Genomic DNA, 14,457 nt, shown 5'->3' with positions numbered 1-14,457 from the left:
TCACTATAACCATGAAAGCGTCACATCCGATTTCGCAAAGACAGTGTTCCACTACAGTGGCACTGTTTGGTTTCTTATGGCGTGCCATTATACATCAGTAACACCAAAGTGCAATTTACGATGGATGGCATTCATTTGGTACGTTGATCACTTAACGTTGAAATATCCTACCTACCCTGCTCCATCCCACGTCAGGTAACCCCCGCCCTAATATCCTAGGGATCTAACAATACGCGATGGCTCTCCAACCTCCCACGTCGCCCACGCTAACCACAAACACCCGACAGCCAATCAACAGTGTGCAAACTATATACTACACATCAGTGAGAATAAAAAACCCAAACAAACATGTCTTGCATATTTTATTCATACAGTTATCGACGCATAAACCTTGTTCACCACAGAGTTGCAAGATGGATTGTCAATCCCGATTCGTCATACCACAGGACATTAAAATCTAATTCTAGTACTTGTTGTTACCCTGGCTGTTACTCAACTTTAAAGGAATAACATAAAGACTGCCATACACATAGTCAGGTGGCTTTATGAATGAACTAATCTCAACGTGCCTCATTTCAATTCGCCTTATCCTCTGAACGTAAATTGTGGCATTGAGTGAGGAAGAACATCTACATGATTTCATTTCGTTTATATAACATTTCGTATTTGTAGAATGTCTGTTTGACTTCGAATGTTTGAAATATTTTAAAGTCAAACACAACAGCCATATAATAACACTCTATGGTTCCCAGTGACCGCTGTGTATTGACAGGTCATACAATTTATGGTCGTCGTAAAATCTAAATCTGTTTCAACGATCTTTCTCAAACATTTCATAGTATTTTTTCGAACATCGTGCGTTAACGTTTCAGACAGCACATGAACGCTAGAACAAGGTGTGTTGTGTCACACAGACATTAATGGGTTGTGTTTAAGATAAAATCGTCTTAGTGAGATGTTCAGACTGAGATGAACACCACCCCGCCACTAGACCGACACCAGAACCGTTTGTCCTGAAACACCGATCCGATCAAGCTCTCTAAAACGCAACCGCTACGGCCAGCCATTCTCGTCCATCTCCTGTCGGTCGGACAGTAGATCCGAGACTGGACTCGCATATGACGTCATATTGGGGATCGAGGGGTCACTGGCAGTCTGGACGCTGTGCCGAACAATTATAAGAAACTGTCGTTCCTTGGGCCAGAGGGACCCAGAGCTGTATACATCACCCCATCAATTTCACATTGGACACCGTCTCAGAAAGTGTCTCGAATCTGCTTCGCTGTTACCTGGGACCATTGGCCTCGTGGTCGACCAGAGCTGTAGTAATCTATATTGATATTTTCGCAACGCGTGAGTCAGGTCGGTAAATCGTATTATAAAGAACTAGAAGGCGTCTGTAGCAGAATTATCTAGTGAAATATACGCAAGTCCATCACAATGGAATAAGATACTGTTTGGTTTCTTGCAGTCTTGCCTTTCATTGAATGTCGTCTTTTATTCCGTTTTCTTTTCATAAATGACTCATCGCGAATTCAAATACATTTAACAAATTGAAAAAGAAGAATTTCAAAGTATGCTTGAGCCAAATAATTCTAACACGCAATAGTAAGTAATTTAAGGATTTGTACTGATGATTCACAATTCTCTCTTCGCTTCTTGTATTTTGTCGAAAACCTTTTGGAATTTTTAAAGAAAGGATCTGGGTAATGGACTGGTTATTGTTCATTTCAGATTGGTTTTAGTAAATCAGTAAGTATTTTAATAACAAGAAATGAGTAGAAATGTTATCCATTGTTCTTATAACCATGACTGTCAAATTTCAGCATAATCTGGGCTTCGAACATACGATTAGCGGATCCTAACATCTAAGAGATGTGACTCTACACCGTGTACCACTGGATAATTCAATATTGGACCAAACTGATGGCCCAGTGGTTCGGGGCGTCAAAACTAGCTCAGCGGAGTTGTGTCCCTTAGGTCTAATCTCTTTCCCACCCAATACATATGTGCTCGTGATATACGGGTATGTATTGAATGATGACACCAATGTACATACTGTGTGATGAGAAAATCACTGACAAGCGTGTCCAGCTTCGCCGTGTGGATTTCCTCATCGCTAAAGATAAAATAGTCTGCGTAACATCAGTCAAGTGCCCTTTGATAACCATATTCATCGTTTCATCTGTCAAGAATTGTATATGATAAAAAGGATTTGTGCATAAAGTTTCATATTTTATCAACTTGTAGTGCGTAGTTACATATTAGTGGATGTACCCCGGGGAGGCGTGAAATGAAGTGGGGTAAAATAATTGTCCCTCCTTGAGCTAATACACGTTCCACTCCAATCGTTCATTCTTGCACCAGATAAACGTTATGTTTGCACTTATTTTTTGTTAATTTTTGTTAATTATCACCTGCGATAGGTAGGGTAGTATACATTCTGCTGGGTACCTTGCCGGCAAGTAGAGGTACCAAATATTCCCAATGGTCAGCTCTCAGTGGTCGCTTACATTCAAGTGGGTGAGTTTTACGCCACACTCAACAATGTTCCCGCTATATGACGTAAATAATCGGGTCTGGGCCAGGCAGTCCAGTGATCAACAACATGAGCATCGATCTGCGCAATTGGGAACCGATGGCATGTGGCATTATGTAGTTATCCTGGTTTCAGGCGTTCTGATTCGTAGACCCGTGAAGGTCCCGGGGTAGAATAGGCCTTCAGCAACCCATGCTTGCCACAAAAGGCGACTATGCTTGTCGTAAGAGGCGACTAACGGGATCGGGTTATCAGGCTCGCTGACTTGGTTGGCACATGTCATCGGTTCCCAATTGCGCAGATCGATGCTCATGTTGTTGATCACTGGATTGTCTGGTCCAGACTCGATTATTTACAGACCGCCGCCATATAGCTGTAATATTGCTGAGTGCGGCGTAAAACTAAACTCACTCACTCACTCTGATTCGTAACTACTGGTCCCTTTCGGTAACCCGAAAGAAGGTTACGGAAAGGTACGAGTAGGTACGGACGAGTAGTTACGAATGGCGAAACCACGAGCATGTAGTAAGTTGTGAACACATACCGGACCAATCTGGATTCGGATCAACGACGATACGTTCTTGCACGCTTCCGGGAGATATTTCCGCGAAGCGAATACCCACCCAAGTCTCAAGATTTCGCTGTAGGTCTAAGGGAAGGTTCTCGAAGCGTTACAAACTGATATACAACTGAACACACCTAATGTCTTGGCATCATGTTCCCCATCGAACGTATGGTTTGACTTACAAGTTGTGTGTACTTTCTTTCGCACGTCAGTTTAGATGTCAAATCCTTCGCACACTCGCCCGTGCATTGTAAGTCTGTCTCATTAGTATACATGTACTACCCTTGTCGTTGGTGCAACATATTTACGCCATATGTAGTACCATTCATTTGGAAATGGCAACAGGTACAGTATCGGGAACGGCTTGCACGAACGCATCGTACACAATCAAGACAAGAACTAGATATTGAAGCATATTCATAGATGCGTATGGTGGTGTAGCACAAGTGTGTTGAGTCAGTTTGGTCTAAAACGACCTGAAACAGTATTTCAGGTACATCACGGCTTATGAGGTTAATGTCGAGAAACATTCTGAAGGTCTGCCGGTTTCAGACGTTTACCACTCCAGTGAAACCAGTGAAACTTCGAATAAAAGTATTGGGAGTTGAACCAACGAACATAAGTCTCTGGAATCCCTAACCTCTGATCACCTGGCACAAACATGAGAATCCGCCTCCAGTAAGAACCATTAGAATATTGGACACACTTTATGGATAGATACAACGGTACAAGAATCTGCATAAAAAGGTTTCACTCACGAATAAAGTGTGCTCATTGTTGTACTTCCCAGCTTCTGAAATGTCGCTCAAAGACGTTAAACGGAGCTATTAGTCCTTCACTGGGGACGTTACATCATTTTGAGTGTGATTCAAATTTGATGCGTAAAGATTATGCCGGTTGATGATGACAAACAAAACGGTTCATGATGACAAACAAAACGGTTCGCTGTAGAGTTACGTTCCTTACTCAAGCTAGGGTTCACTGACAGGTTCTGATCCTTTCTGATGAACATGGTATATGAATACGGCATTCAGCCTTCTTCAGCAATGTTAAAAACCAACCCACAGAGTCTATATTTGTCCCTGAATATATGTAATTACTTTCAAACGAATATTCCACACAGCCGTGTTACCTCGATGGAATGGGGCATGAGTCTGCGACTCTTCAGTCAATGCCATTTGCGAACAAAATACCATAATTTTCGTTTCAGAGTTTACATCAATTGTACAATTCAGGTACATCAACTCATTGGCAAAAAAAGTATACAGAGTTGTTGTTTTTTAGTAACTGAGAACAGGAACAAATGTTTTTAAGTTTGGTCATGTTTATTTAACCATCACTCACTCCTGGAACGGTTTGTAAACACTAATCTGTGGATGGTAATTTTGTGTAAAAATAGATTGTCTCAATGAACGTTGCTGTAGGGAATGAAATTGCAACCACATACCTCATCCTTTTGAAGAGTTAGGAATGTACGGAGAGAAAAAATAGCAATTTCATTCGTTTACATATTGAAGACGTCTAAGATACCAATATCAGATCGGTAGGCGACAAAGTATTTTATGTAATATTTTAACTTTAAATTCAATATATATATAAATTTCAGAACTAAAATGAAATCTGAGTATTCTTTGAATACTTACAAAGATCATAAGATAGTTTCTCAATTGACATAGAAACATTTGACTAGATCAGCTGATGTTATGTTAAGTGACCCTCCTAACAAACTTAATTTATGTTACTCCCCCACCCCCACCCCCCTCACACACACATACACATACTGGAGAACGAAAGGGGAAACGGCAATTCACATTCATTTCGTTCAGATTAACAGGGTTTCAAGGGTATAAGGTAATGTTTAAATCTAATTGGAACATAAGTGATTGAAGGGTTTGGTCGTCAAGATGAGGATTCGGTTTTAAAACGAACGATAAAATCTGTGAACCAATACATGGCGTCCGTCGTGCTTTTCTGGCAACCTGCTAAATCCGTGTAAAATTACGAAATGGGGCGCCTTAAAGTAGCCTCTATCCTGTGTCCTTTTTCTAGGTAAACCGAAAATGAACACCGATGTTGTCAGGTATGAACGTACCAGATACCCATGTTTTGTTCTCTTGTCCTCGCCACCAAGCCACATGTCGATCAAGTATCCAAACTTCAAAAGCTTATTTGAAAGGTAGAAGACATGAGAATTGTACTGCCATTAACAAATAAATACCATGGAATGGTAAACCTCTTGTATTTGGGTGTTTGTTCTTTAACGCCCCAATACTCCAACTATATGGCAGCGGTTTGTAGATAATCGAGTCCGGACCAGACAATCAAGTGATCAACATCATGAGCATCGATCAACGCAATTGTGATATGATGACATGTGTGAAAACTTTCAGTGTGTCAGACCACCCGATTTTGTTCGTAGCCGCAATCATGGTTTTCTGAAGACCCGGATCTTCACGCGTCAGCCCCTTTGTGACGGTTTCATAACTACCTCAATGGAAGAGGGTCCTAACGTACCGCAGATATTGTGTCTGTCCGTCGGTTTTAAATCTGACAATGATAAAGATATCATTGCTGCTTTTCAATCAACTTTTTTACGATCATTGTTTCATGTCGTTAAAACTGTCAGTGATTGAAAAGATTCCTTCAAAATAGAACGATGTCGACAATAGATGTGCCAATCTCCCACAGCAAACAGGGAACAAACGCATCCTCAAGCATTAAACTTACTGTGAACTTACCTTCAAAACAATTGATGTATATAAGAATCTGACAATGATGAAAGTATCACCGCAAGTATCATCCGGCATGAAAGTGACAATATTGAGAACGATCAACACAATGCCTTCCTTCATACAATAATCATATGATGATGATGTCTTCATCCCAGTTCTTTAAATATTATATACTTTTCTGTATCGCAGAATGAGTTACAAACGACATGTGTTCTGATGTGTACTTTATAAGTGTAGACGCGTTCGGCTGTACCTAGAATAACAAATAGTTTCTGAAAGACACATATTTTACAGAAAAAAATCATTGTAAGAAATTAGATAAAATTATCTAATTTCTAAAAATAGATAAACTATAATGAAAGGTAGCCCCGAGACTTTCCTCATTTTCAGGAGTTGTGGCAATCTAGACTTACCACATTTTCTCGACTTGAGAGGGATTTATTGGATATATTTACTGTAGGGTCGGTTTTGCAGTTTATGTTGTACCTTGTAGCAAAGTATGAGTTAAACATTTGTTCTGAAGTACTATATATCACAGTATGAGTTAACCATGTGTTTTGATGCACTTTGTATCACAGTGTGAGTTTATGTTCTCACATAATGAAGTATAATTATATGGCTGCAGTATTGTATATCAGAGCTCAAGCTAAACACATGCTCGGTAGTGTTGTAAACCACGCTGTTAGTCAAACACGGCCTCTGTGCTGTAATATATCACTGTATGACTGAAACGTGTGTTCTGGTGTACTATATATCACAGTATGATTTTATGTTCTGTCACAGAATGAATTATAGCTGCGTCAAGTAGTATGCCATATCAGAGCCCGAGTTAAAAACGGCCCCAGAAATGTTATATATCACAGTTTTAGTTAATCATGTAGCATTGTATTCTACTGTCACTTTTTCTGTAGTATACATAAAGGTCAAGATTCCAATTTGGCAGTGCCTTGTACTTTCTCCACAGAGTGTAAATATCCTTCAGCCTGGCATTCCATCCCGCAAGGAACCTGGTGCCTCATGGTGTACCATCTGTTCTTAGTCCTTAGTCCTTCACACGCAAAGGAGACAATATTACCATTTAATCTCGGTTCAACTCCAGGTTTCACATAATTTCTGTACCAGTCTTATTATTGGACGTGGACTTTATCTCTCACTTCAGTAATTTATCTGCCGTGCGAGAGACGGAACCAGTGTCCTTTGTTCATCCAATGATTGATGGTGCCGTGGTTTCTCAACAAGTACCTCGTAATCCACACACTTGTGTATCGGGAGATACTAGGGAGTGACTTGGGGTGGGGGTAAGAAGGGGTAATACTGAAACAGCGTTTGCAGTGCGTCCGACTGCCCTGGTTTGCCCCCCCTCGATGGTACAGCTAATATCTTTATCCCTGTAGACGACGTGGGAGGTTGGGGAGTCGTCGTGTTTGCTGTGCATGTCGTCCCGGGGGACATCACTGTGAGGGTGACGGCGGTCACCAGGGGGTTCATCTCTCCAGACCATAAGCACACTGATAAATAATTCGTTTTGATTAAAGGTTCTAATAAATCTCTCCTCCAGCTAAATTCACAACACTCGGTGGGCAGAACCAGAAAGTAGTCTTTTTCCCATGAAAAAAATAATTCATTTTCATGATTAAGTCACGTTAAATGTCGATGGAAGGGTTATATATGTAAAGGGCATTCTTGGATATTCCCAACGTGTGTGTGAGTTAATCTGCAATCTACAATATGTAATGTTCAAACAGTCAATATCTACCTTTGTCTTTATTGCTATCCAAGGGCTTTATAAAGGTATACCGTAGACATGTATTAATCTCGGATGGATACTGAGAAAGTGCTTGAGTGAGTTATTTTTACGCCGCTGTTAGTGGTATTCCAGCAATACCACTGCAGAAGTCATCAGAATTTGGCTTCACACCATGTGAGGAATCGAACCCGGTCTTGAGCGTGCCGAGCGAACTCGTAAAAAGTCTATCCCACCGTTCCATATTGGAAAAGAAGCGGTGGTAACTTTAGCGGATCCGTGTATAACCATAGTTGAACCTCGCTTATTCAAACACCTTACAATACGGATACCTAGTATACTATTACTTTCTAATAATCCGATAATCCATGTTTCACAGGTATAGTTGTTGATTAAAACATAACAGTCCACACTGGAAAGCGTGGCATTTGTTTTAAGTGTCTCATATTTCGTACTGCGTTGTAATGCAATACACCTCCCAGGGGATTTCGGGTTACAATAGGTCCCCAGCAACCCATACTTGTTGTAAGAGGGGACTTAATCGAGTGTCCTGACTCGGAGACAGGGTTAGTTCTGTGTCATGGTATCCCCACTACGTGGGTCATAGCTGCTATTACCAATCAACATCTCGAGCACAAGACCAATCACTATGTCGAGCACAATAATAATCGCCATCTCGAGCACAGTAACAATCTCCAGCACAGTAACAAACAGGTTCTCGTACACAATAGCAATCACTATCTTGGAGACAGAAACAATCGCTGTCTCGAGCACAATAACAATGACTGTCTCCAGCATAATAACGAATCATGTTCTTGAGCACAATAACAATCACTGTGAAGCACAATATCGATCAGTTTCTCGAGCACAATAATAATGATCACAGTGACCATCACTATCTCGAAAACAATAACACCCACCATCTCGAGCACAATACAATCACTTTTTCGAGCATAATAACAACCACTATCTCAAGCGCACTAACAATCACTATCTCAGTCACAATAACAGTCACTATCTCTCGAGCACAATAACAACCCCTATCTCCAGCACAACAGAAATGCAATCTCGACCGCAATAACAATATCCCTATCTCGAGCACAAGAACAATGCCATATCTCAAACACAATAACATCACTATCTTGAACACAATAACGAGCACAACGCGAGTCACTATATCGAAATAGAACTGTGGAGACGCGGCTATTTACAGGACGCCGTCATTCAGTGGGAATATTGCTGAGCATGGCTTTGAAAGATAAACAAAACAATGTTGACAATACATAGCTCGTAAACGGCGTACACTTCCTAGCGTACCCTTTTCCACAGCAACCATTACACACTTCAGGTAATTCCGGTGTCATAGCTGACATAGCTTTGATAGTAATAGTTCTCTGTTATAATTTACAAACTCTAGAATCGGAATTTAAAAACCTCGCAATGTCTCTCACATATCTCTGTCTCTTACACAAGCAACCGACTTACATTGAGAGCGTTTTACAGGTAGAAGTGTGGGGCAATGTTAGGTAAGTCTCTTAAGACCGAAAACAGGATGCGGCATACCGGCGGAAGGGTACTACAGGTCAGGGGGTTACGAAGTGTGGTCTGGCTGATTGTGTTTCTTCTTATTTCAGTGACTTATAGGCCATGCTATGAACCATTTGCTTGTATCGACCATCGTCCCTGTATGTAGGCTTGCGATAAAGTTGGGTTATTTCTGCATGCTACGCAAATAAGTATTAACTAAGAGATGCTGGGTTAACACATCTCAGAATAATTATCACCACATTTAAGTATAATTATTCATACATCAAGGTATAATTACCCTCATTCCTCACATCTAAGTATAATTACCACGTATCTCCACGTATAAGCTGATTATCTCCTACCCCAAGATCTCAGTGTTATTATCACGTATCTCCACATATGAGGTGATTATCCCTTAATCCCACATCTAAATATGTATAGAATTATCACTACGTATTAGATCAATTATCAATTATCCTCACGTATTGTTAAACATACGCTGACATATTTGTGATGATAATGTCAACATGTACAACAGGAGAATCTGGAGACAGAGCACTTTGTTTGATATGACAATGTCTCCAGAAAGCTACAGATTGCCAGCCAAGTTAACAACGGCATGCTCCATTTATCTCGAATGACAGATTAATAATAAAACCTTTTAAGCAAATACCTGCCTGCGATAATACAGGTATGATGTCATTTATCATCAACGCGCTAACTGTCATTGTGTTTTCGTCAGCCTCGCTGAAATATTCATTCAACGGATTCTACGATTGTCTTAATTTCAATCTCATACGAATAAAAGGCAGTGATCAGTCAAATATTAATAAGACTTCATTTGATGATCGTCACATTTCATCAAACAACATAATCGTTAAAAACGCAAATGCTAAGTCGACAAAAACTTACCACTCGACGCTCGAAGACCTTGCGATAATACTACACAACGCTCTGGAAACCACGTGTCGAAATCAAAACAAATCATCGCCATTAATAGCAATCTATTTATAGCTGATGACGCGGTTTAAACCAGTTGAGGTTGATAACGGAACACGAAGCATGGATATATAATTTGAATGGCTTGCATTTCGCTGTCACGTGACTAGGTTGGATTCTGATAACTCATTGCGTAGATATCATTTACTTAGCTTTGAGCGTCAATGATTGTATACTATGAATTCAGTATTATCAATATATAATATACACTCGTACTCTCCATAAAATATCAATATGTCTTCGATTTTGATCCTGTTCACAGCACAGATCCTGTTCGAGAGACTAATTTGTTCTGTAAACGTATACCTGGGTTAAGAGTAATTCTGTCAGCATGACGGTAAGTTAATATTAGTTAGCGTTTCATCAGCTATATATTTAAGGTATGTAGATAACGTTTGGGAGAAACCCCCCACGATTTGTTTCACTCGGAATTTGCAGTGATTATTATGTATTGGATGAAGCCGTAAATAGTTCTGATTTGTTAAAATAAACCCCAGAATTTATTAATTTGTTGAATTAATATGTACCTTGTGACTTAGCCACCGACGTCGGCACTAAACGCTGTGATAAGATGTGACCAAGATCGTGCCTCAAACGTGTAATCTTTTTATTATTGGATTCCTCACTCAGCAATATTCTAGCTTTATGTTTGAGCATGCGAGCGTTTTGTGGAGTATTTTTAGTAGTTGTTGTTTTTTCCTAACGTGGCACCAGAAATATTGCAGCTGTATGAACGCGGCCTGTATTTAATCTGGATCACACAGTCCAATGATTATAATTATGAACAACGACCCACGTGGGAAGGGCATGGTGACACGCAATGGAATAATTCAGTGATTTTGTCCAACTTTTCTTTTGATCACCACGCACAGTTTCTCTGTTGGTCAGAGCCAAGACAATCGCTGCCTCCTATGATACGTTATATTTGAAGAAGAGATCGATTTGAAAATAAAGCATATTTCCTACTTTCCTACCGTAGACTTGATATAGACATTTCTTAAACATAGTGGAAAGCTTTCTTGATGAAAAAGTAAATAGTCTTGACGTAACAGACTTGATGAAGAGCTACAGTACTGGTGAAGGCATACAAAACTGATGACGAGCTATAATAATTGTGATGAAGAGATACAATAGGGTGATGAAGAACCACAACGGCCTTGATGAAATGCTACAGCACTGATGAAGACATACAAAACTGATGAAGAACTACAATAATTGTGATGAAGAGATACAACAGTCATGATGAAGAGCCACAACACCGATGAAGAGCTGCAATAGTCTTGATGATGAACCACGACAATCTTGATGAAGACTACAACGGTCTTGATGGGGAGCTACAATATACTTTATTATGAGCTACAATAATTGTGTGATGAGGAGATAAAACAGACTTGAAGAGTTACATTAGTCGCGATGAAAAGCCACAACACCGATGAAGAACTGCAATAGTCTTGACGATGAACCACGACAGTCTTGATAAAGAGCTACAACAAACTTGATGAAGAGCTACAACAGCCTTGATGAAGAGCTACTGCAGACTTCATGAAGAGACACAACAGACTTGATGAAGAGCTACAATAGTCATGATGATGAACCACAACGGTCTTGATAAAGAGCTACAACAAACTTGATGAAGAGCTACAACAGCCTTGATGAAGAGCTACTGCAGACTTCATGAAGAGACACAACAGATGAAGAGCTACAATAGTCATGATGATGAATCACAACGGTCTTGATAAAAGGCCTACAATAAACTTAACGAAGGCTACAACAGTCTTGATGAAGAGGTAAAACAAACCTAATGAGAAGGTACAACGGACTTCATAAGGAGATATAACATACTTCATGACTATTGATGAACTACATCAATCATGATGAGGTGGAAATACAGCCTTGACAAAAGCTGTCTGCTTCGAGCAACTGCTCTAGTGAATATCTAGCCCTCACCAACTTTGATGGAGAGCTGCAGTTGAGATGTCTCATGATTAACCTGACGTTAGGTGGAGATAGGTCAGATACGATGAAGAACTGTATATGATGAACAGCTAGCCCTCACCAACTTTGATGGAGAGCTGCAGTTGAGATGTCTCATGATTAACCTGACGTTAGGTGGAGATAGTTCAGATACGATGAAGAACTGTATATGATGAACAGCTAGCCCTCACCAACTTTGATGGAGAGCTGCAGTTGAGATGTCTCATGATTAACCTGACGTTAGGTAGAGATAGTTCAGATACGATGAAGGACTGTTTTAGACTTGTTGAAAAGCTACAACCGAAGAGCAGACTTGAAGTGCTGCAGCAGAAATGATGGGCGACGATACAATGAACAACTAGTATGCGCTTGAAGGACTAAGGACTACATTATACTTCATAAAGCATTCATGAGCCTACTGCACAGGTATGCCACTTGATGAATAGTTACAATGGCTTGATGGCTTGCTACGGTCTTAGTGAAGGCTTACAAAAGGTATTGTGAAGGGTTACGATGTCCTTTGTAAAGGTTTACCAGAGGTTTGATCAATAGTCATGGTTGGTTTGACAAATGGTGCCAGATACCTGGAGAAAGGAACGCTTTATGTTCCTGAGTAAATAACTGAATAATGCAAGAACACTTCCCTTCGCCTAATTACCTACACTCATGACACAATGGAGCGCCGTATGTGTCAGATAATCAAACGACCTGATATTGTATAGCGTTCGAATTGAGATTCCGCTTGTCATAATGGCTGATAACAGCGTTCTTGAAATTCCATTTATCTTTGAAGAGGAACTGTCGACATTCAAGAGTTGTACACATAGATAGCCGTTGCCAGGCGTATGTTTGTGGTATTATCTAGAAAACCAGCCCAACTCTATTTGAATTTACAACAAAACTTACAATCAAAAGAATATTGCTGTTGCATTTCGTTGCAACATTTTTGCATGGACTAATTTGTAAAGGCAAACGCGAAGTACGAAACTTTCATCTCACTACTGCCCAAGTTCTAATTGTCAAAACACTAGCAGTTAATTTGACTCTTTGATTTCAATCAGTAAGATACTGTTAAAACACGGCAATCATCGTCATCATCGTCATCATCGTCGTCGTCGTCGTCGTCGTTGTAAAACAGAGGTTAGGTAGCTGGGGGCGTATTGTAACCCAGAATCCCCAAGAGGTCAGGGGGTTAGCTAGGGTCAGCGAGGCCTGTCTCTCCCAACGTTAAATCGGTACTCCGTCGTTATTACTCTCTTGTCGCGGGTTTCAGTATCAAGTCTGGTTTTCTTGTAATGTCAAAGATATTCGGACAGGCTTTAGCTACACTCTACAAACATCGTGGGCAGTGGGCTGTTGGGTGTACTCTATATTTCTAATCCCGAGTGAGCGAGTTTGGTTTAACGGCGCTTTCTTTTAATCCTGAGATGACGAAACGTTACTCGAAAACAATCGGAACTAATCTTAAGATATACTGTGCCGAAAGTTTAAGAACAGAATCGCGTTTCACTAAGTGACTGGGCGGAGGCTTAATGGCAGTTTTGCTTCTTCTCCTGTTGTTAATCTATTATGGGGGAAAAGATGAAAGTTGTACGTTTCTTGCGACAAAGTGCGGTGTCCAAGATTATCAGAGAGATTCGAACCTACAAAAAGCGGATCCTGGTGTGGTTAGGGAGCGCAAGTCTGTACAAGTTCCAGCGACCTACTTTTAAACAGAAATAATTGATGTATTTCTCAAGTCAAGGACTTCACAATTATGAATGTGTTCCAACAATGATAACAGGTGCTTGAGTGAGTTTAGTTTCACACCGCAGTCAGCAATATTCCAACTATATGTCTGTAAATTATAGGTCCTGGACCAGACAGTCCAGTGATCAACAGCATGAGCATCAATCAATGACTAAAATATGATGTTGTTTTCATTTCCTTCTCATGTTACATTCTGTTCGTTTGTCAAACAAACTTCATTTAATCTTCTTTAACGTAAACTTGACTGAGTGAGTGAGAGAATTGGTGAGTAAATGTCATGGCATTTTTATGCTATAATATTCCAAGTAAATCATGGCGAATAACGGCGTCTTATACTATCATGTTCTGAACATTCTTGAACACCTCAAAGCCGAATAGCAAGGTTTCAGGTAATTTATTATCTGAACATTGCTGAAGTACCCAAATAGTTAGTTCTGTTGGATTTTAATTACATTTACGCTACCCAGACTAAAAGCGGACTGTAATAGCTTTATTGTAACAGCAAACTGAAAAGCGTTAAACGCACGGAATCGTTTTTCTTCAGCGCTAAAGTGTCTACAAGAACAAGCAATTCTCAAAACCCGCTACTTCTAATAAGTCTACATACCTTTCAGGCATTATGCGATCC

This window comes from Haliotis asinina, chromosome 5 (assembly GCF_037392515.1).
Source record: "Haliotis asinina isolate JCU_RB_2024 chromosome 5, JCU_Hal_asi_v2, whole genome shotgun sequence".
Classification (NCBI taxonomy): Eukaryota; Metazoa; Mollusca; class Gastropoda; order Lepetellida; family Haliotidae; genus Haliotis; species Haliotis asinina.
This window is presented reverse-complemented; position numbering follows the sequence as displayed.